The sequence below is a fragment of the Pseudophryne corroboree genome, chromosome 4 (assembly GCF_028390025.1).
Source record: "Pseudophryne corroboree isolate aPseCor3 chromosome 4, aPseCor3.hap2, whole genome shotgun sequence".
In the NCBI taxonomy this organism is placed as follows: Eukaryota; Metazoa; Chordata; class Amphibia; order Anura; family Myobatrachidae; genus Pseudophryne; species Pseudophryne corroboree.
This window is the reverse complement of record NC_086447.1, coordinates 152,927,018-152,949,290: the sequence shown is the minus strand read 5'-3', so window position 1 is coordinate 152,949,290 and position 22,273 is coordinate 152,927,018. Positions and strand designations below refer to the sequence as shown.

Below are 22,273 nucleotides of genomic sequence, written 5' to 3'. Positions count from 1 at the left end.
CAACCCCAGCAGACCTGTGTCTGCCGGAAAGAGAGATCCAAGGTAGGCTTTAAATCTAGGATCGAGCACGGTGGCCAAAATGTAGTGCTCTGATTTCAACAGATTGACCACCCGTGAATCCTTGTTAAGCGAATTAAGGGCTGCATCCACAAGTCCCACATGCCTAGCGGAATCGCTCCCTTTTAGCTCCTTCTTCAATGCCTCCAGCTTCTTCTGCAAAAGCCTGATGAGGGGAATGACCTGACTCAGGCTGGCAGTGTCTGAACTGACTTCACGTGTGGCAAGTTCAAAGGGCATCAGAACCTTGCACAACGTTGAAATCATTCTCCACTGCACTTGAGACAGGTGCATTCCACCTACTATATCGTGCTCAATTGTATAGGCTTGAATGGCCTTTTGCTGCTCCTCCAACCTCTGAAGCATATAGAGGGTTGAATTCCACCTCGTTACCACTTCTTGCTTCAGATGATGGCAGGGCAGGTTCAGTAGTTTTTGGTGGTGCTCCAGTCTTCTGTACGTGGTGCCTGTACGCCGAAAGTGTCCCGCAATTTTTCTGGCCACCGACAGCATCTCTTGCACGCCCCTGTCGTTTTTTTAAAAATTCTGCACCACCAAATTCAAGGTATGTGCAAAACATGGGACGTGCTGGAATTTGCCCATATTTAATGCACACACAATATTGCTGGCGTTGTCCGATGCCACAAATCCACAGGAGAGTCCAATTGGGGTAAGCCATTCCGCGATGATCTTCCTCAGTTGCCGTAAGAGGTTTTCAGCTGTGTGCGTATTCTGGAAAGTGGTGATACAAAGCGTAGCCTGCCTAGGAAAGAGTTGGCGTTTGCGAGATGCTGCTACTGGTGCCGCCGCTGCTGTTCTTGCGGCGGGAGTCCATACATCTACCCAGTGGGCTGTCACAGTCATATAGTCCTGACCCTGCCCTGCTCCACTTGTCCACATGTCCGTGGTTAAGTGGACATTGGGTACAACTGCATTTTTTAGGACACTGGTGAGTCTTTTTCTGACGTCCGTGTACATTCTCGGTATCGCCTGCCTAGAGAAGTGGAACCTAGATGGTATTTGGTAACGGGGGCACACTGCCTCAATAAATTGTCTAGTTCCCTGTGAACTAACGGCGGATACCGGACGCACGTCTAACACCAACATAGTTGTCAAGGACTCAGTTATCCGCTTTGCAGTAGGATGACTGCTGTGATATTTCATCTTCCTCGCAAAGGACTGTTGAACAGTCAATTGCTTACTGGAAGTAGTACAAGTGGGCTTACGACTTCCCCTCTGGGATGACCATCGACTCCCAGCGGCAACAACAGCAGCGCCAGCAGCAGTAGGCGTTACACGCAAGGATGCATCGGAGGAATCCCAGGCAGGAGAGGACTCGTCAGAATTGCCAGTGACATGGCCTGCAGGACTATTGGCATTCCTGGGGAAGGAGGAAATTGACACTGAGGGAGTTGGTGGGGTGGTTTGCGTGAGCTTGGTTACAAGAGGAAGGGATTTACTGGTCAGTGGACTGCTTCCGCTGTCACCCAAAGTTTTTGAACTTGTCACTGACTTATTATGAATGCGCTGCAGGTGACGTATAAGGGAGGATGTTCCGAGGTGGTTAACGTCCTTACCCCTACTTATTACAGCTTGACAAAGGGAACACACGGCTTGACACCTGTTGTCCGCATTTCTGGTGAAATACCTCCACACCGAAGAGCTGATTTTTTTGGTATTTTCACCTGGCATGTCAACGGCCATATTCCTCCCACGGACAACAGGTGTCTCCCCGGGTGCCTGACTTAAACAAACCACCTCACCATCAGAATCCTCCTGGTCAATTTCCTCCCCAGCGCCAGCAACACCCATATCCTCCTCATCCTGGTGTACTTCAACACTGACATCTTCAATCTGACTATCAGGAACTGGACTGCGGGTGCTCCTTCCAGCACTTGCAGGGGGCGTGCAAATGGTGGAAGGCGCATGCTCTTCACGTCCAGTGTTGGGAAGGTCAGGCATCGCAACCGACACAATTGGACTCTCCTTGTGGATTTGGGATTTCGAAGAATGCACAGTTCTTTGCTGTGCTGCTTTTGCCAGCTTGAGTCTTTTCATTTTTCTAGCGAGAGGCTGAGTGCTTCCATCCTCATGTGAAGCTGAACCACTAGCCATGAACATAGGCCAGGGCCTCAGCCGTTCCTTGCCACTCCGTGTGGTAAATGGCATATTGGCAAGTTTACGCTTCTCCTCCGACAATTTTATTTTAGGTTTTGGAGTCCTTTTTTTACTGATATTTGGTGTTTTGGATTTGACATGCTCTGTACTATGACATTGGGCATCGGCCTTGGCAGACGACGTTGCTGGCATTTCATCGTCTCGGCCATGACTAGTGGCAGCAGCTTCAGCACGAGGTGGAAGTGGATCTTGATCTTTCCCTAATTTTGGAACCTCAACATTTTTGTTCTCCATATTTTAATAGGCACAACTAAAAGGCACCTCAGGTAAACAATGGAGATGGATGGATTGGATACTAGTATACAATTATGGACGGGCTGCCGAGTGCCGACACAGAGGTAGCCACTGCCGTGAACTACCGCACTGTACTGTGTCTGCTGCTAATATATAGACTGGTTGATAAAGAGATAGTATACTCGTAACTAGTATGTATGTATAAAGAAAGAAAAAAAAACCACGGTTAGGTGGTATATACAATTATGGACGGGCTGCCGAGTGCCGACACAGAGGTAGCCACAGCCGTGAACTACCGCACTGTACTGTGTCTGCTGCTAATATATAGACTGGTTGATAAAGAGATAGTATACTCGTAACTAGTATGTATGTATAAAGAAAGAAAAAAAAACCACGGTTAGGTGGTATATACAATTATGGACGGGCTGCCGAGTGCCGACACAGAGGTAGCCACAGCCGTGAACTACCGCACTGTACTGTGTCTGCTGCTAATATAGACTGGTTGATAAAGAGATAGTATACTCGTAACTAGTATGTATGTATAAAGAAAGAAAAAAAAACCACGGTTAGGTGGTATATACAATTATGGACGGGCTGCCGAGTGCCGACACAGAGGTAGCCACAGCCGTGAACTACCGCACTGTACTGTGTCTGCTGCTAATATATAGACTGGTTGATAAAGAGATAGTATACTCGTAACTAGTATGTATGTATAAAGAAAGAAAAAAAAACCACGGTTAGGTGGTATATACAATTATGGACGGGCTGCCGAGTGCCGACACAGAGGTAGCCACAGCCGTGAACTACCGCACTGTACTGTGTCTGCTGCTAATATATAGACTGGTTGATAAAGAGATAGTATACTCGTAACTAGTATGTATGTATAAAGAAAGAAAAAAAAACCACGGTTAGGTGGTATATACAATTATGGACGGGCTGCCGAGTGCCGACACAGAGGTAGCCACAGCCGTGAACTACCGCACTGTACTGTGTCTGCTGCTAATATAGACTGGTTGATAAAGAGATAGTATACTCGTAACTAGTATGTATGTATAAAGAAAGAAAAAAAAACCACGGTTAGGTGGTATATACAATTATGGACGGGCTGCCGAGTGCCGACACAGAGGTAGCCACAGCCGTGAACTACCGCACTGTACTGTGTCTGCTGCTAATATAGACTGGTTGATAAAGAGATAGTATACTACTAATATTATATATACTGGTGGTCAGGTCACTGGTCACTAGTCACACTGGCAGTGGCACTCCTGCAGCAAAAGTGTGCACTGTTTAATTTTAATATAATATTATGTACTCCTGGCTCCTGCTATAACCTATAACTGGCACTGCAGTAGTGCTCCCCAGTCTCCCCCACAATTATAAGCTGTGTGAGCTGAGCAGTCAGACAGATATATAATATATATAGATGATGCAGCACACTGGCCTGAGCCTGAGCAGTGCACACAGATATGGTATGTGACTGACTGAGTCACTGTGTGTATCGCTTTTTTCAGGCAGAGAACGGATATATTAAATAAACTGCACTGTGTGTCTGGTGGTCACTCACTATATAATATATTATGTACTCCTGGCTCCTGCTATAACCTATAACTGGCACTGCAGTAGTGCTCCCCAGTCTCCCCCACAATTATAAGCTGTGTGAGCTGAGCAGTCAGACAGATATATATAATATTATATATAGATAATAGATGATGCAGCACACTGGCCTGAGCCTGAGCAGTGCACACAGATATGGTATGTGACTGAGTCACTGTGTGCTGTGTATCGCTTTTTTCAGGCAGAGAACGGATTATAAATAAAACTGGTGGTCACTATCAGCAAAACTCTGCACTGTACTGAGTACTCCTAATGCTCCCCAAAATTAGTAAATAAAGTGTCTCTCTAATCTATTCTAAACGGAGAGGACGCCAGCCACGTCCTCTCCCTATCAATCTCAATGCACGTGTGAAAATGGCGGCGACGCGCGGCTCCTTATATAGAATCCGAGTCTCGCGATAGAATCCGAGCCTCGCGAGAATCCGACAGCGTCATGATGACGTTCGGGCGCGCTCGGGTTAACCGAGCAAGGCGGGAAGATCCGAGTCGCTCGGACCCGTGAAAAAAAACATGAAGTTCTGGCGGGTTCGGATTCAGAGAAACCGAACCCGCTCATCTCTAGTATTTTCCCACATGACCGTTCTAGAACAGGCAGACATTTTATTGTTACATAAATTATAAAAATTATGAGTATTATTATCATAACATAGTGTAGTATGTGGTAAAGCCATTTTGAAATTCCGGCTCCTATCCATTCAAAGGGGTCCCAATTATCCGACTGGATCATATGTTCTTGAATATCCTGCAACAACTTCACCTTTTGTTCAATGGGATTATAATTATCTGAGATGTTAAAACAACACATTCCTTTGAATTGTGCACAGCCACTTTCTGCTTTAAGTAGTGGGTAATCAATGGCTACTCTATTTTGGTATCATACCATCTCTTACTTCTCTGAGTTCTTCATTTATGAGGGCTATAGTTGTACTTGGTGCATTGATAATTGTAGCTAGTCTATAAAAGTTAAACTTCCCAGGTCTTTCACAAGTCTATATAACAAGCCAAAAGGCATATCAGTACGGGTATGGTTTTATAGTAGTTTAATTGTAAATAATTTTATTTTAGCTCTATAAACATGGGATATAAATAATTTTTTTATAAGCGTGTCTTAATTGATAGGTGATTATTTTTATCAGTATCTTATTTTTACATTCTTTAGTACATATTCCTAGCGTTGTTCATTATGTTTTCATATGCCATGGTCAGTGTGGGGAACATACTGTGTTATTTTCCCAAAACCATTATGGACCATGATGTAGGGAAAAATGTTGTCAGTCACATAGAACCCACAAGTGAATTGTTACCTTACTTGCCACATCACCAGGAAGTTGGTTCCGCTCCACATCCTGTTTCCCCCCTCGTTCAATCTTGTATGAAATATATTATCTGCCATCCAATCTATCATGGACAGGTCTTTTCTTAAACTTAATACACCTTATAGGGATTTGTGATTCTTTTTATTCATCATTCTCATCTGTCCCACATTCTTCCATTTTACCATCCTTACCAAACAAGGCATTAAACTATTTACTGTCCTTTGAACAGTTCCTCCAAACCTAGGGTGAGATCAGCCCCCCTCGTTGGTGCTTTTAGCTTCTCCAGGTGGGTTTCTCTCAGCAACTTTCCTAGGTGGAGGTAGTCCTTGACCAGGTCCTTCCCCAGTGATCTACTGTATAAGGAGACCTGAAAAGAGAATTGCGGACCATTCATAAACTCACCAGGCTTCATATCATGCCAGCTGGTCCCAGCACTGCTGTTTGCCTGTGAGGAGACTGTGCTCTGGTGTATCATTTTCCTTTAAGGCATGGATATAATATGTGGTGCTGTTATTTATTTCAGCATGATTTTCTTTCGGGGTTTACTCTATAATCTGAGCATGTGCCAATGAAAATCTAATATGGAAACAGGTTCTTGGGAACAGGGTTAGTGGAGCAATAGACATCAACTGGTGTGTATTCAAGACTACGCCAACTCCACACTGTGTTCCCTGTGACTGTTGACAACAAAATTTGTTACCATGGTGGGACTCTCTGAGGTCAAAGACTTATAGGGCAGTGTGCTTGTGGATTAGACTCTCATGATCAAATATACATATTTGTCTATCAAAATGTGGCCAACCAGTGTTTCTGGCTGCCAACTAAACATTTTACAATATACTAAAACATATTTCTTATATGGTGGATAGAGTTATTCTATATCGCCTGGGAAAGGTCCTTGTGTAGAGCGGGGTATTCTTTCCCATTACCTTACATTCATAGGAAAAGAAAACTAAACTGTTATTTGTTATCTGTACAGATCTCTACAGATATGGTTATTATCTGGTTCACATCCATTTTCCCTTCCACAAGGAAGGACATTTTCATAGGTTTAACCTTTCACTATTATAAAATATTTATTTTTCCATAGGAACAGAATAATTTCTATATTTCTCATAGTGGTTCGTTGTCAAGTAATCATGGAATCAAATGTCTTTATATTGTTTTTTGTGACTGTACAGTTTCCTTTCACATTGCAATATCATTGTCGTGTGTGGGATGACTAGGTGGTATCTCATTATCTTGCTTACTACAATAGTCTCCTTCTTTCGTCCTTCTGAAGACGGACCCTTCTTCTAGTCTTCAAACTTTCACGCAACATTCATATTGCTCCATCTATTATACTACATACTTTTATTTTTTCCACTTTTATATCTTCTCTAATATAAACTTGCTGTGATATGCGCCATACAGCTATTGATAGTAACAAGTAACAATATCTTTGCCTATACCAAATATGTTCTACTCTCCCCCCCTTTGGGACAACCTTGTCACAAAACCAAACCTGTATTGTTTTATAATGCTTGTACTACTTTGTTGACTTTGACATTACAGTAATAAAACTCTTATATTGTTATATGGTCAAATAACTGTTAATTGGAAAGGAGATCTTCCTTTGGAATTCAGTGGTGCTTTGGTCTTCAAGCAGTGACCCCTGTACACCTGGAATTGAGACTCATAGAACACACTCAGCAGGTCTTCTTGCCTATAAGAGCCGCTTTTCCCATAAGACTCTATATGTCTACCGGTACTGGGATGCCCACCAGGACTTACGCCACTGGCGGTAGTGTGAGCTCAACCCCTAGGTGACCTGGATCAAAGCCGGCAGGAACTAAACCCTAAGAGAACTACATGGGCAGTGAGGATCAGTGGGGTGAAGGGAAGGCAAACGATTGCATTGCATAATAAAACTAAAGTACTGAGGGGATGAGGCACTCTCGGGGAAAAGTTAATTCTGAGGAGAGCTTAACGGAGATAACCTCCTTGCTGGGAGGAATGGTACTATATGTAGAATCTAGTACTTAAGTAATGCTAAAGAAAAATAAAGATACATAATGCAGCAATGTAATTTTATAGAAGGCTGGTACAGAGCAAAAGCTGGACTCTAGATCTGGCACTGTCGATGGATGCTGAGAGCCTGGGATTGGAACAGAGTGATGAGAGCTCCTGCAGCAACTAGGAACTATGACCAGCATGGAATGAGAGTAGGGAAACACATATATAGGAGATAATACCCAATCAGAGCAGCCAGGGAGACTGGGCCTTCTGATGAGGAGACTTAATGCCCCTGTTAAGTTACCTTCAGTTACCTTCGGTCCTTAGGGGTATTTGGAGGAAAGTGAAGAAAGCCCTTGTGTCTGTGTCATTAGTGACCAAAAGGGTTTTTGATAAGCGGAAAAGACCCTGCAGCTTCAAATTAGGAGACTTCGTCTGGTTGTCTACCAAGAATTTGAAGTTGAGACAGCCATCTCATAAGTTAGGCCCCCGGTTCATCGGCCCTTATAAGATCACTAGGGTTATCAATCCGGTGGCATTTCAGTTAGATCTGCCCCGTTCTTTGGGTATCAATAAAACATTTCATTGTTCCCTTTTAAAACAGGCGATTAGTAATCCTTCTTCCAGTGGAAGACCTTCTCCTCTTCTGATACGTGGCCAGAGGGAGTTTGTTGTTGAAAGGATTCTTGACTCCAAGATGGTTCGGGGTCGGCTGTCATTTTTGGTGCACTGGAAGGGGTATGGCCCGGAGGAGCGGTCGTGGGTGCGCAGTTGTGATCTTCATGCCCCCAGACTGATACGCTCTTTCTTCTTGCAGTTCCCCGATAAACCCGGTGGTAGGGGTTCTTTGACCCCTCGTCAGAGGGGGGGTACTGTTAGGGTCTCCTGCCCTGTGCTGCCACGTCGTCATGGCAACCGGGAGACAAGTGCTAGCGGAGTGGCCTGAGCGCAGCTGATACTCCGGTTCGGGTCTTTTGCTGTGCAGTGGTTACAGGCTTTGTGCACGGCAGGGGATCCGGTGCTGGTTTTTGTGCTCACAGTCTGTGAGGTCTGAGTGGGGCGTGGACAGCACCTGCTATATAAGGCCTCTTCTCAGGTTAAGCAGATGCTGCTGAATCTTTGTTGGTTAGTCAGTTCCTGAAAGTTAGCCAGTACTGTGAAGCTTTGTATTTGTTTGTTGCTTACTGCAAATAGGCCTTGGGATTTGGTACTACACTCTGCCAATCCAGACCTAGCAGTAAGACTGGAGTCAGTCGTTTAACTTGCTGGGGTTCTTTTGCTACTCTGTGAACTTAGCAAGTTTGCGGCTGTATTCTCAGACTTGCCTGCCAAAATCCTTTCTCACTGTGCAAGGTGTTCTGGTGTCAGTTTAGTGGCAGTAAGCTGAACCAGTGCACTGCAAGTGAGGACTAGGATTGTGGAGACTCTCCTTGTGTCTATTATTCCATCTCTGACCAAGGAGTTTACTGCCACACCCATTGGTAACCCTTTAGGGTTTTGCTGTTGCCCATAGCAACAGCATTTCGGGTTCTCTACGTATTAAAACACAACATCTTGCTTCTTTCCATCTGAGCACTCCTAATACTAGGGAGACACCCAGTTTCTTAGCCTCTGGGCTTCTCTGTTCACTTTGTGTTTATTTTGTTACCCTATCACCTTCTGTGTACGTAATGTCATATTCCCCAGTCTGTCTGTGAGTTCATTTGTTTTGCATCCCTCTCCGTTCAGACACCAGTACATTCCTGCAGGCACTGGTGTGCATAACAGAAGGAGAGGTGGCGTGCATTAGCAGAGTGAAGAGGACGGTTGGGGTGTATAGGGAGATAAGGTCAGAGATGTAAATGGGACAAGGGTGGGTGAGGGCTTTGTAAGTGAATGTGAAAAGTTTGAATTGGATTCTGAAAGGGAAGGGAAGCCAGGGAAGGGCTTGTAAGAGGTGGATGTAGTACGTTTGGTGAGGAAGATGGTCCGGGTAGCAGCATTGAGGATAGATTGGAGTGGAGAGAGGTACCTGTCAGGGATGCCAGATATGTGTAGATTACAGTAGTCTAATCTGGAGATGACCAGTGAGTGGATAAGGGTCTTAAAGGCATCCTGGGTGAGAAAGGGTCTGATCCTGGAAATATTTTTAAGATGAAAATGACAGATTTGTGAGAGGTACTGAATGTGTGGTTTGAAGGAGAGGGAGGAGTCAAGGATTACTCCAAGACATCACACTTGAGGGCTAGAGGAGATTGTAGTGCCATCAATAGAAAATGAAATAGTGGGAAGTGAGGTTGTTCGGGAGGTGGGAAGATGATCAGCTCAATCTTAGACATGTTAAGTTTAAGAAAGCACTGGGACATCCAATAAGAGATAGCAGATAGACAGTTGGATACACAAGTGAGGAGAGCGGGGGAGACGTCAGGGAGGAAAGGTAGATTTCAGTATCATCAGCATAGAGATGATATTGTAGAGATGTGTTTTGGCGCTGGAACGGTGTGTCCGCTCCCAGCACCTGGTGGGTAGTGGCATGCGGGGGACCTGTGTCCCCTGTAGGACACGGCGGAGGACAGAGATGGGTTTGGGTGTCCGATCCCAGCGCTGCTGGTGTCCAGAGTCGGGACCATCTGTTGGTTCCCGGTACTGGTCATTCTGCAATGATGGGCAGTGCCACAACAAGTGGTGCCAATTTGGCAGACAATAGGAAGCGCTGGCTGCAGGATTTCATATCTGGCACCCTCAGTGATCCAATCATGGCTCGCAGAGCGGCACCCAATGAGAAGCGGCTGTGGTGAGCCAATCGTAGCTTGCTGCACCATAGCAGGCTCAGCTCTCGGCGTCTGATGTTAGATGCCGCCAGGAAGCGGAGAGAGTAGTCGTCGGGTGGCGCAAGAAGAGGGGAGAAGAGCTCCGGTGGCTGCGGAAGAAAGAGTGCCACCTGGATGTAGGGAAGAGGCTGCGCCGCCGCTGGCCAGGACGGGCCAGCGGCCAAAGAAGGAAGCTGTGGACCGAATAGGCTACCAGGGGTGCAAAGTAAAAGAGCTAATGAAGCTTCTCCCTGGTGCCTGTTCCAACGGTACAGATATGCCTTTTCTGAGGTCTTCCTGTAACCCTTTCCTTCCTAGACCATCAGTGCAGTCGGGCGCAGTCAGGCTAAAGCCTGTTGCGCTGTATGAGGGCAATAGGCCCATGGGCAAATGTCAGGCTTTAGGCCTGTGGACAGTTAGGGAGCACTAGGACCTATTAGTTTAAGTGTGCCCTAGGTATATAAGGTGACTCTGGGCACTAGGCCCAGGTCACTGAGAACTGGCCCTAGTAGGCAGGCTTTAAGCCTGAGCCACAATAATTATGGCTGGTCTGGGCATTAAGCCCAGATCACCCCAACCTGCCCCATGATAGGCAGGCAGTGTGCCGGTGGCAGCAGTGTATAAGGTGATCTCAGCGATAGATCAAGGTCACTCTGATTGGCCCCAACTATTATTATTACATTTTATTTATAAGGCGCCACAAGTGTTTCGTAGCACCGTACATAGGCCAGTACAGGGAAACAGAACTTAACATTACAGTAAATAAATAACAAAAATAGAGTACAGGTAACAAAGAGCACCACAATTCTCAAAACATAATTGTAACCACCCCTTTATCCGTGTCAGTATCCGCTAACACCAGATGGTTAGTATTATTAGTATGATGCGCTATTATAATTTTGGGCTCGCTCAGGTAAGCCCAAACCTCCCTAGCCTTTATTATCCTTTCAGAACGAGACTATTGTGAGCAGGGAGTTATATTGTGTTGGTTAAGGCAGTATAATAAGTTATAATTATAAAGTAAATACCTTCCTCTTCTTTTCCAGGTCAGTCACGTCCTGCTGAACCCTTCGACGGTAAGTATAATTGTATGTTTCTGTCATATAGGTTCAACACAATAAGGGCTTTATTAATACTTACATCCATATAATTTATATAAGGTATAATGAGATAGACATACAGTTTTCGCTATTCCATATACAAAAACATCTGCATGCAATACAAAAAAAGTAAATTATCAATAGACCAAAAAATGTAACTCTTGTGTAATAGAGGCTAATACCTGAATACCCGGGTATTCTAAGAATAAGTTACCAGTAACTCAAGCAACTCTTCTAACTGCAGTGTATATACGTTGGGGCCCTTAGTTATGTCACTACTAAAGAGAGTCAAATTAATTCCAGATGTGTCCGAGAATATAGTATGTATATATATATCTTGTAGATTCAATGTTCACTGTATTCCCTTAGGATTTAAATCAGCATAAGCAATTCCTTTTATTCCTAAAATCAGGAAACATGTAGTTATATGGTAACTGTTACTATTTGTTACCATTACTCTGAGTCAATAGGTCGTATCCTGTATCCACTCTTGCTCTTTCTATAAATATATTTTCTCTTGCTGCATTTCAATATAATAACTATAGCTGGGGTTATATTAGTTGTTGGATCAGATGCAGTAGAGAATGTCAGACGGCTGCTATACAGTTCAACTGCTGACAACTTACTCCCCCAGCCTCTTACTGAGCAGAAATACTTAGTGGCCAAAAGTACCTATAGTATCTATTGTAAAAGATACTGCTTTACTATCTTTCAACTGGGCTGTGCAGTTATCCTACTGCTGTCACTCCTAGGCGCATGCTGTGTAAATGATGCTTGACGCACAGATACCCTCCGGCTGTCGCGAGCGCTTTGGGTAGTGTTGTAGTGTTATAAACTATCTATGCTCTCTGAAAATACTGATGTTAGCCTGTATTTTGATTATATGGTCGTCTGTGCGTATATAGTACTCACAAGTACAGCGGAGGCAGCGGTATGATATCTCCCGGCTCAGGAGGCTGCTCCGTCCCCGCTCCCCTCTCCAGAGGACCTCGGCCGCTCAACTGTCACACGGAGACCTTGGCTGCCCAACGGTACAGCTCCTCCCTGGAGTCTCGTCTCGCTGTCTTGCTCCTCCCCGCGTCTCTTCCCTTAATACTGGAGGCTTACACGGATATGTCTATGCCGCCGCTGACAGCGCTGCTTTGCGGCTCCGCCTCCACTCCTTTGCTCCCGGGTTAACTCCGGTCAGACACAGTGACGTCCGTCCTCTCCTCAATCACGCTCTCCTCTCCTCAGGCATCCGACCACAGCTCCAACCGAACTGCCTCTGCCCTCGCTCAGCCCCGGCAGTCCTATTTCTAACCTCCTCCTGGACTGCTCCTCCCGTGAGCGCAGGTATGGCAGTTAGGTCCCTCGTGAGCATATTTCTAGATCCTTCTATACTAGTGTTAGGTCCCTCGTGAGCATATTTCTAGATCCTTCTATACTAGTGTCCATATATTCTGATATAATACATACATATATTCACAGGCATTTCAAATAGTGCCTATATATATTTACAATATTATTACTATTGATCTTTATGCATATACATATATTCAGTCCAGTCCATATATATGGGTTACAATAATACAGCTTAGATGTAAGTAGCGAGTGAGTGAATAGAGCACTAGGAGCTGGTGGCCATAGAGATGAGCCTTTGCCAGTAGGAGAAAAAGCGGGTAAAGATGGTTGCTGAGTAGGCGAGAGCTGTGAGTGAAATGTGTCAAGAAGATGGTTTTGACAAGAGGAAAGAGGGCCCTGCTCTGAAAAGCTAACAATCTAGTAGGAAGGGGCGATGACATGAGGTGCAAGCAGACGGGAAATAGCCTGATGGCAGGGTGTAAGCAAAACAGATGGTCAAGGCATGAGGCAGGGGGATGGAGGACCAGCCTCAGGACTAGGTTATGCATCGGAAGGGTACGCTTTGATGAATAGGTGGGTTTTCAGTGGCTGTGTGAAGCTTTGCAAGGTCGAGGAGAGTCTAATGGAGCGGGGGAGCGCATTCCACTGAAAGGGTGCAGCACAGGCAAAATATTGAACTCGAGCATGGGAAGCAGTGACCAGCGTAGAGGAGAGGTGATGGTCATTGGCTGACTGTAGGGGGCAGGAGGGAGTATGAAATGAGAGGAGAATGGAGATGTTGGCAGCAGGGACGTGCGGGGAGCTAAATAACTCAGGAGGCACTGGCTAGCACCGTAGCCAGATTTACATGCAATATATGAGCCAAAGCATACAACTGGGCATTATACACAGGTGCAGCAGTATAAACTTCTGGAAATTTAGTGAGATTTGATTAGAGAAGTGCAGCTGCCTCACCTCCTGCCATAGACTTTTTACTCCAGAGTTTTGGCTATAAAAATTATTAGAATAAGGCAAAGAAGATATTTCAAACATACAGTAATCTTTGTATTTTTCATATACTTTATACAGTCAAAACTCTGGCACAAACGTTAGTGTGACAGGACGATACCGTACGAAAGCACTCGCAGCTTCCGCGTCCCGTTGACTGCGCACAGAATGGAAGGTCAAGCCGCACGAGGCCTGACCACATAGGGGATTCCCGCTTACCGTCAGTAACCGCCTGTTACTGACTCCACCCACTGCGCTGTGGGCGGGTTCTCGCTGCCACCACCAAACTCCTAACCTGCCGTGGCGTTTGGAACCACGGTTCTGCTCTGTATGTGCCGACGCACTGCTTTACCACACCTGCGTGGTGTCGACGAATCCCCACTAGCCACTTGCTAGGCCTCTACCGGTAGCTGGCGGAAGGCGGAGCTTGGAGACGTCAGGTGCTTCCCTGGACAGCCGGAGAACGGGGCTAGGTTTGGCCTAACCCTGTTGGTCACAAGATGAAGCAGTCTTCTTGAGGCAAAGGTGTTTTATTGCTCAAAAACCTTGAAAAAGGCTCCTCCCTATTGCTAGGGGCAACAGCATACAATTAAGATGTTTCAGCAGAAGAAGATGTTACAATACACCATCCTATGGGCCAACTGCCCTCCTTTTATCCCTCTCCAAGACCCTCTACCACAGGGGGTAAGCCCGCCCTGTGGTGTACAACCAATCAATGTTTACCCATGAGCTGTGCATGCTCTGGACTCATGCACACCTAACATTGTCCCCAATGGACAGTGGGGAGTGGCCGGTCTCCTTTGTCTCTCCCATCTGGGAGAGCAGGCTACTCCCACGGTGCCGTTCAGTCTGGCTGGGGGGAAGTTTTTCCCTCCTAAACTGACTTCCAGAAACCTGCCCGGGACCCCTCTCACTGCCTGCAGCCTGGATTTGGGCTCCAGAGCTGGGCAGCCTGGCTCCCCGGTCCAGGTCTCTGGTTCACTACGGCTGATCTCCATGGAGCTCCAAGAAACCCCTCAGCTTGTTCTATAGCTGAGCTGCTTCTCTTTCTCCCTGTCCCTATTGGAACTGTGAGGCTGGATGGGAATGCATTCCGTTTTTAGGGAAAAGGTCTGGGAGAATCCATCAGCCTGCACAGCTATGGATTCCCCCCTCCTGGGACACACAATCAAGTAAGTGCATTTTATCTTTAAATACATTACATTTTTGAATCACACTGTACATTTCCCTTTGTTAAATATACACTGAGCCTGTGCCCTGCACAGGCTCTACATACTCAGGCACTGCAGTGCCTTCCCTAGCCCTGCAGCCTGGCTGCGAGGGCTCTCTGTGTGCTGGAGGTATGGGGCTGGCTTCCCCCATCCTCCAGCCTGCTTTTCTGCCTCTGGGGTTCCAGGGAGCTGGCTCTCCCTGTCCCCCCAGGGTGGCACTAATCAGTGGCCTCGCCGCACGCAGCGGCGCACCCCCCTGTACCATAAGCCCGGCGGACCGGGACACTTGTCCCGGCCGCCGTGACCCTGGCTTGTTTCAGCGCTGAGGCGCCGGGAGCGTAGCTCCCGGACCCCAGCGCTCACCATCCTGCTGGCCCGCCTAATGTGCCCACGCCGCTAGGGAGCCGGCTAGCCCGGTCCCCCATGAGCGGCGCCTGTCTGTTGGCCTCGCTGCAGCGTCCGGCGGGGAGCCGGGCTGCAGCGCACCCCCCTCGCCGCCTAGCAGCCCGGGACGTCCGTCCCGGCTGCTGCGGCTGGCCACCCGTGCTGTGCTGAGGCGCTGGGAGCAGAGCTCCCGGCCCCCAGCGGCGGCTCTCACATAGAGCACTGCAGCGGGAGCCGAGCTCCCAGCCGCAGCGCTCACCCTTCTCCCCGGCGCGCACACTCCAGGGCGCCCGGGGCTACACTGACCGCTGCCGGGAGCGGAGCTCCCGGACTCCGGCGGTCAGAGGCTGCCTCCTCTCCCCCGGCGCGCACACTCTGCTGAGCGCGCCGGGGGCTGTCCTCCCTGCCGTGGTCTCCGGAGGGGTCCGGGACCACGGCACATTTAAAAATACATAAAAATACATTTTATACATTTATAAAACACGGCGCCTAGCGCCCGCAATGCAATTCAAATTTGGCGCCAAGAGCCCCTTTGTCTTGGCAAATGGCGCCGGGCACTAAGGATTAACCCCTTCAGTGCCAGGGCGGCCATTTGCCTCGTGGCTGGGGGCTCTCCGGCCACACTCCTCCCCCCCCATTCAAGCGGGTCAACCAGGGACCCATGTCCCAACGATTTGGGTCCTGGTCCCGCAGTCCTTAATGAGTTTATCGGGAGTTCTTTGGGGGTTCAGGCTCCTCCTGACGTGACAGTCCATCTGCATTGCTATGAGCCTTGCCTTGCTTGTGGATTATATGGAAGTCATAAACCTGAAGAGCAAGGCTCCACCGCAACAGTCTGCCGTTTTCCCCCGTGGTGTGTTGGAGCCACCGTAATGGATTGTGGTCCGTTACCACCGTAAAATGGCGGCCATACAAATAGGGCTGAAGCTTCTTCACAGCCCAAACAATAGCCAAACACTCCTTTTCAATTGTGGCATACCCCACCTCCCGCGGTAGCAGCTTTCTGCTCAAATAGGCCACAGGGTGCTCCTGCCCATCCGGCCCCTCCTGGCTCAGTACTGCCCCGAGTCCGTACTGTGACGCATCAGTTTGTACAACAAAGTTTTTACTATAGTCCGGCGCCATCAGTACTGGGGCTTGTACTAGAGCAGTTTTCAACGACTGGAATGCCAACTCACATGCGGTCGTCCAGTCAACTATCTTGGGGAGTTTCTTCTTAGTCAGATCAGTCAGGGGTTTGGCCACAGAACTAAAGTCAGGGACAAAACGTCTGTAGTATCCTGCGATCCCTAAGAAAGCCAGGACCTGTCTCTGGGTTGTGGGCCGGGGCCAGTCTCGGATCGCCTCCACCTTCGCTGGTTCAGGCTTCACCTTACCTCCCCCCACACGGTGCCCCAGGTACTGTACCTCTGTCATCCCCATTTGGCACTTGTCTGCCCTGATGGTCAGACCTGCCCACCGAATCCTCTCTAACACCAACCCCACATGGCCCAGGTGCTCTTCCCAGGTTCGGCTGAAGACAGCAATGTCATCCAAGTAGGCCTGGGCGAACTCTCGGAACCCCTTCAGCAGGTCATCGACCACACTCTGGAAGGTGGCTGGCGCATTCTTCATCCCGAATGGCATCGTTTTGAACTCAAACAAGCCAAAGGAGGTGATGAAGGCGGACCGTTCCTGAGCCTCGGGAGTCATTGGTATCTGCCAATACCCCTTGCTCAGATCGAACGTAGAGATGTACTTCGCCCCAGCCAGCTCGTCTAACAGTGCGTCAATGCGGGGTAGGGGATAGGCGTCGGATTTGGTTACTTCGTTCAACCGGCGGTAGTCTACGCAGAACCTGGTTGTCCGGTCCTTCTTGGGAACCAGTACAACGGAGGCGGCCCAGGGACTGTTGGAGCGCGTGATTACGCCTAGCGCTAACATCTCCTGCACCTCTTGGTAGATACTCGCCTGCGCCTCTGGTGAGACCCGATACGCGGGTTGCCGAATCGGCCTATGCTCACCAGTGTCTACATGATGGGCACGTAGGGAAGTCAGGCCGGGCTTCCGGCTGAACTGGGCCTCAAAGGACTGCAGCACTGACTCCAGCTGCTCCCTCTTGTGGTGACCAAGCTCACTGCTCCAGCTAACTTCCTCTACACCACCCTCACCCTTGGCATCCGCGAGGAGGTCAGGAATGGGATCTTTTCCTGGTTCCTCCATCGGCAGGCAGCACACAGCGGCTACCGACTCCACACGCTCGTGGTATGCCTTCAACATGTTTATATGGTAGGTACGCTGCCTCCTACCATCGCTGTCAAATGACACCACGTAGGTGATGTCGCTTAGGCGTTTTGCAACCGTGTACGGTCCCGCCCAGGCAGCCTGGAGCTTGTTCTGACGTGTGGGCACCAGAACCAGCACCTTCTGCCCTACTCCAAAGACCCGAGCACGCGCGCCCTGGTCATACCAAGTCTTCTGCTTGGTCTGTGCTTCCGCAAGATTCGCTTGCGCTAGTCCCATGAGATTCTCTAACCGATCTCTGAGCTTCAACACATACTCCACCACGGACTCATCCTGGTGGATCAGCTCCCCCTCCCAAGCCTCCCGGAACAGGTCAAGAGGTCCACGGACTCTGCGGCCATATAGTAACTCGAAGGGCGAGAATCCGGTTGACTCCTGGGGCACCTCCCGATATGCAAACAGGAGGTGCGGCAGGTATCGCTCCCAGTCTCCTCCCTCCGAAGTCACAAATGCCCGTAGCATCTGCTTCAGAGTGCCATTGAATCTCTCGCAAAGTCCGTTAGTCTGGGGATGATAGGGGGCAGTGCGGAGTTGGCGCACCCCGCACTTCGCCCAGAGACACTGGACCAGATCACTCATGAACTGCGTCCCTTGATCGGTTAGGATCTCACTGGGGAACCCTACTCTACTAAATATGCCTAGCAGAGCGTCCGCTACCTTTTCCGCAGTGATGGCGGACAGAGCCACAGCCTCTGGATACCGGGTAGCATAATCCACCACGGTGAGGATGTATCTCTTCCCCGATCTACTGGGCACAGGTAGGGGACCGACTATGTCCACGGCCACTCGTTGGAAAGGTTCCCCGACTATTGGCAAAGACCTCAGGGGAGCCCGAGCACTGGGGCGTCCAAGCCGTTGGCACACATCACAGGACTTACAGTAGGTCCGGACGTCATCCGACACTCCGGGCCAAAAAAAGTTCTGCGTCAGGCGCCTCAGTGTTCGGTCCCTCCCCAGGTGTCCCGCCAAAGGAATTTCATGGGCAACTGACATCAGTTGCTCCCGAAAGCTCCTGGGAACCACCAGTTGAACTTTCTCCCGCACTGGCCTATCCCCTTCTACCTTGGCTACCCGGTATAGTAACTGTTTCCACCAGGTCACACTCCCTGCCCCCATCCCAGCAAGGCCGCGGCCAGCTTGGCGCCTCATACCTTCCAGGGATGGGTCAGAGAGCTGAGCTTCCCTAAACTCCTGCCTGCGGCCCTCACTTCCTCCTAGGTTTGGACACTCTACAGGGGGAATATTGGGGTCAGTCAAGTTGGGGTCAGTCATGGTAGGGTCGGGGTAGTCACTCATACTCACCGCCGGAGTTGGCAAACCACTAGGGACAGGAGCATCACTGGGCACCCGCACAGGATTCAGCAAACTGGAACCGACATCCTCTGCGTTGCTAGGGGACGTAGGCCCACCAGAGGCAAGGGGCAGATGTGATGATCTGGCCGCTGGGGTCTTTTCCTCTGGGATGGCTGACGCTGTGGTTGGCGGTTGTTCAGCCGCTAGGGTCTTTTCCTCTGGGCTGGGCGGTGCTGGCAGAGACGATGAAGACTGTAGTCTGGCCGCTTGGCTCCGGGTGATGGCGTTCGCGAAGGCAGTAACGATCCCTCCACCGAGATCATTCCCCAAGACGACATCAGTTGGGAGGCCATCCATTACGGCAACATCTCTTAGCTCTTGTCCAGCTCCCCAGTCGAGGTAGACTCTGGCCATGGGCACTTCTCGCTCTAGCCCATCGGCCACTGTAACTTTTGCAGTGCAACCCTGCAGTACGGCAGCAGGGTCGACCAGGTGGGGGCTTACAACGGTTATGGAGGCCCCAGAGTCTCTTAAGCCTTCGCCCTGCAGGGATCCCACTTGGACCGGCTGCAGGTGCCGCCACATATTTGGTGGGGGCTTCTTAGCCATACAGGTGACTCTTTCCGTGGAGTCCACCTGTTCCTTGCCACACTCCATCGGACTGACTGGAGGGGGTACAGTCTCTGGAAGCTCATCTTCCCGGGTTAAGCAAGCAATCCGGGCTCCAGCACTCGGATTTGGGGCACGAGTCTGGGGTGCTTGGGATGCAGGACAGTTCATCCTCAGATGTCCGATCTTCCCACAGCCATAGCACTTTTTGTCCAGGCGTGGCTCCGATGGCCTCTGATTACTGGCAGGGGCACTGCGGGGCGGTTGCTGGCCAAAAGCACCCGGGTTGGAAGATGCTTGCTTTGGGGGGCGATGAGCTGAAGAGGGGTGTGCCCCTGGTGGTACAGTCTTTTGGGGTTGGCTGCTGGTTGGGCGCTTCTGCCCCTGCGGCCGAATTGCCACATATTTGTCTGCTAACTGGGCAGCCATCTTTAAGCTGGGTGGCTCCCGATCTAGCACCCACTCCTTCACTTCTGGGGCGCACCTGCGGTAGAACTGCTCCCTGCAGATCAGGTCGATCAGTGCGTCCCACGTAGTGGCTTCCGAATCCTTCACCCACTTCACCACGTACTGCCTCAGCTGGGTGGCGAACTGCTCATGGGTGCTGCTAGGATTCTTGGGCAAGTCTCTGAATTTCTTCCTGTAAGACTCAGGAGTGATGAAGAATCGCTGGAGGAGGGCCTTCTCGACTTCGTCGTAGTTCCCACAGTCCTCCGTCGCCACTCCTCGATAGGCCTCCAAGGCCTCTCCATGCAGAGTGGGCACAAGGTGTCTCACCCACTCCGACTTGGGTAGATCATGTAGTTTACAAGTCCTCTCAAAGACTTGCAAATGTCCATCAATGTCCCCATCACTGTCTGCAAACTTGGCAAACTGAACTCGTCCTGATCTGTGTACAACAGCTGACAACGGCTCCCGGGGTACCACGGCCTGTGGTGCCCGCTCATCACGCCACATCTGGATGATGATCAAGCGTTCTTGCTCTGTTGCCCTTTCCCCCAATTCCGCTAGCCGATCTGCTAGGGTATCCGGGCCGCCCCCCCTGGGACGTTGGGATCCTGGCCCTGCTAGGGATTGTTGGGAGACATGGCTGTTGTGAGAGAGGGAGGGGCTGGTGGTTCTCACCGGTTCCTCATGAAGGTCCACTGCTGGGCCGTCCTCTGTGATGCTGACGCCGTCAGTGTTTTCCACCTCCACCTGAGACTCCTCCCAGCTCCTGAGCGCCGCCTGCATGACGCTCTTGGACGCGTTGAAAGGGATATCCACACCCTTCTCCTGGCATACGATCTCCAGATCATCCTTGGACATTCCGCTGAATTCCGCCATCTTGTGCGTTCTCCTGCGCTGCAGTTACTCCTCTCCTGAGTAACTCGGCTTCTCCAATCGGGTGATGAAAAGCCGCCTGGGATTATCCCACCACTATGCCACCAATTTCTGTGACAGGACGATACCGTACGAAAGCACTCGCAGCTTCCGCGTCCCGTTGACTGCGCACAGAATGGAAGGTCAAGCCGCACGAGGCCTGACCACATAGGGGATTCCCGCTTACCGTCAGTAACCGCCTGTTACTGACTCCACCCACTGCGCTGTGGGCGGGTTCTCGCTGCCACCACCAAACTCCTAACCTGCCGTGGCGTTTGGAACCACGGTTCTGCTCTGTATGTGCCGACGCACTGCTTTACCACACCTGCGTGGTGTCGACGAATCCCCACTAGCCACTTGCTAGGCCTCTACCGGTAGCTGGCGGAAGGCGGAGCTTGGAGACGTCAGGTGCTTCCCTGGACAGCCGGAGAACGGGGCTAGGTTTGGCCTAACCCTGTTGGTCACAAGATGAAGCAGTCTTCTTGAGGCAAAGGTGTTTTATTGCTCAAAAACCTTGAAAAAGGCTCCTCCCTATTGCTAGGGGCAACAGCATACAATTAAGATGTTTCAGCAGAAGAAGATGTTACAATACACCATCCTATGGGCCAACTGCCCTCCTTTTATCCCTCTCCAAGACCCTCTACCACAGGGGGTAAGCCCGCCCTGTGGTGTACAACCAATCAATGTTTACCCATGAGCTGTGCATGCTCTGGACTCATGCACACCTAACATTGTCCCCAATGGACAGTGGGGAGTGGCCGGTCTCCTTTGTCTCTCCCATCTGGGAGAGCAGGCTACTCCCACGGTGCCGTTCAGTCTGGCTGGGGGGAAGTTTTTCCCTCCTAAACTGACTTCCAGAAACCTGCCCGGGACCCCTCTCACTGCCTGCAGCCTGGATTTGGGCTCCAGAGCTGGGCAGCCTGGCTCCCCGGTCCAGGTCTCTGGTTCACTACGGCTGATCTCCATGGAGCTCCAAGAAACCCCTCAGCTTGTTCTATAGCTGAGCTGCTTCTCTTTCTCCCTGTCCCTATTGGAACTGTGAGGCTGGATGGGAATGCATTCCGTTTTTAGGGAAAAGGTCTGGGAGAATCCATCAGCCTGCACAGCTATGGATTCCCCCCTCCTGGGACACACAATCAAGTAAGTGCATTTTATCTTTAAATACATTACATTTTTGAATCACACTGTACATTTCCCTTTGTTAAATATACACTGAGCCTGTGCCCTGCACAGGCTCTACATACTCAGGCACTGCAGTGCCTTCCCTAGCCCTGCAGCCTGGCTGCGAGGGCTCTCTGTGTGCTGGAGGTATGGGGCTGGCTTCCCCCATCCTCCAGCCTGCTTTTCTGCCTCTGGGGTTCCAGGGAGCTGGCTCTCCCTGTCCCCCCAGGGTGGCACTAATCAGTGGCCTCGCCGCACGCAGCGGCGCACCCCCCTGTACCATAAGCCCGGCGGACCGGGACACTTGTCCCGGCCGCCGTGACCCTGGCTTGTTTCAGCGCTGAGGCGCCGGGAGC

General features: G+C 49.9%; 1 long non-coding RNA gene across 2 annotated transcripts in view; it reads right to left on the bottom strand.

The window, feature by feature from the left end:
* LOC134911192 (uncharacterized) overlaps positions 1-12,604 on the bottom strand; it is a 75,927-nt gene extending 63,323 nt beyond the window's left edge. For both annotated transcript variants that reach the window (XR_010176394.1, XR_010176395.1), the window contains exons 1-2: positions 12,196-12,604; positions 11,212-11,279 (exon numbers count right to left, since the gene is read on the bottom strand). This is a non-coding gene — a long non-coding RNA (uncharacterized LOC134911192). The remainder of the gene's footprint in view (positions 1-11,211; positions 11,280-12,195) is intronic.
* Between the last annotated feature and the right edge of the window lie 9,669 nt (positions 12,605-22,273).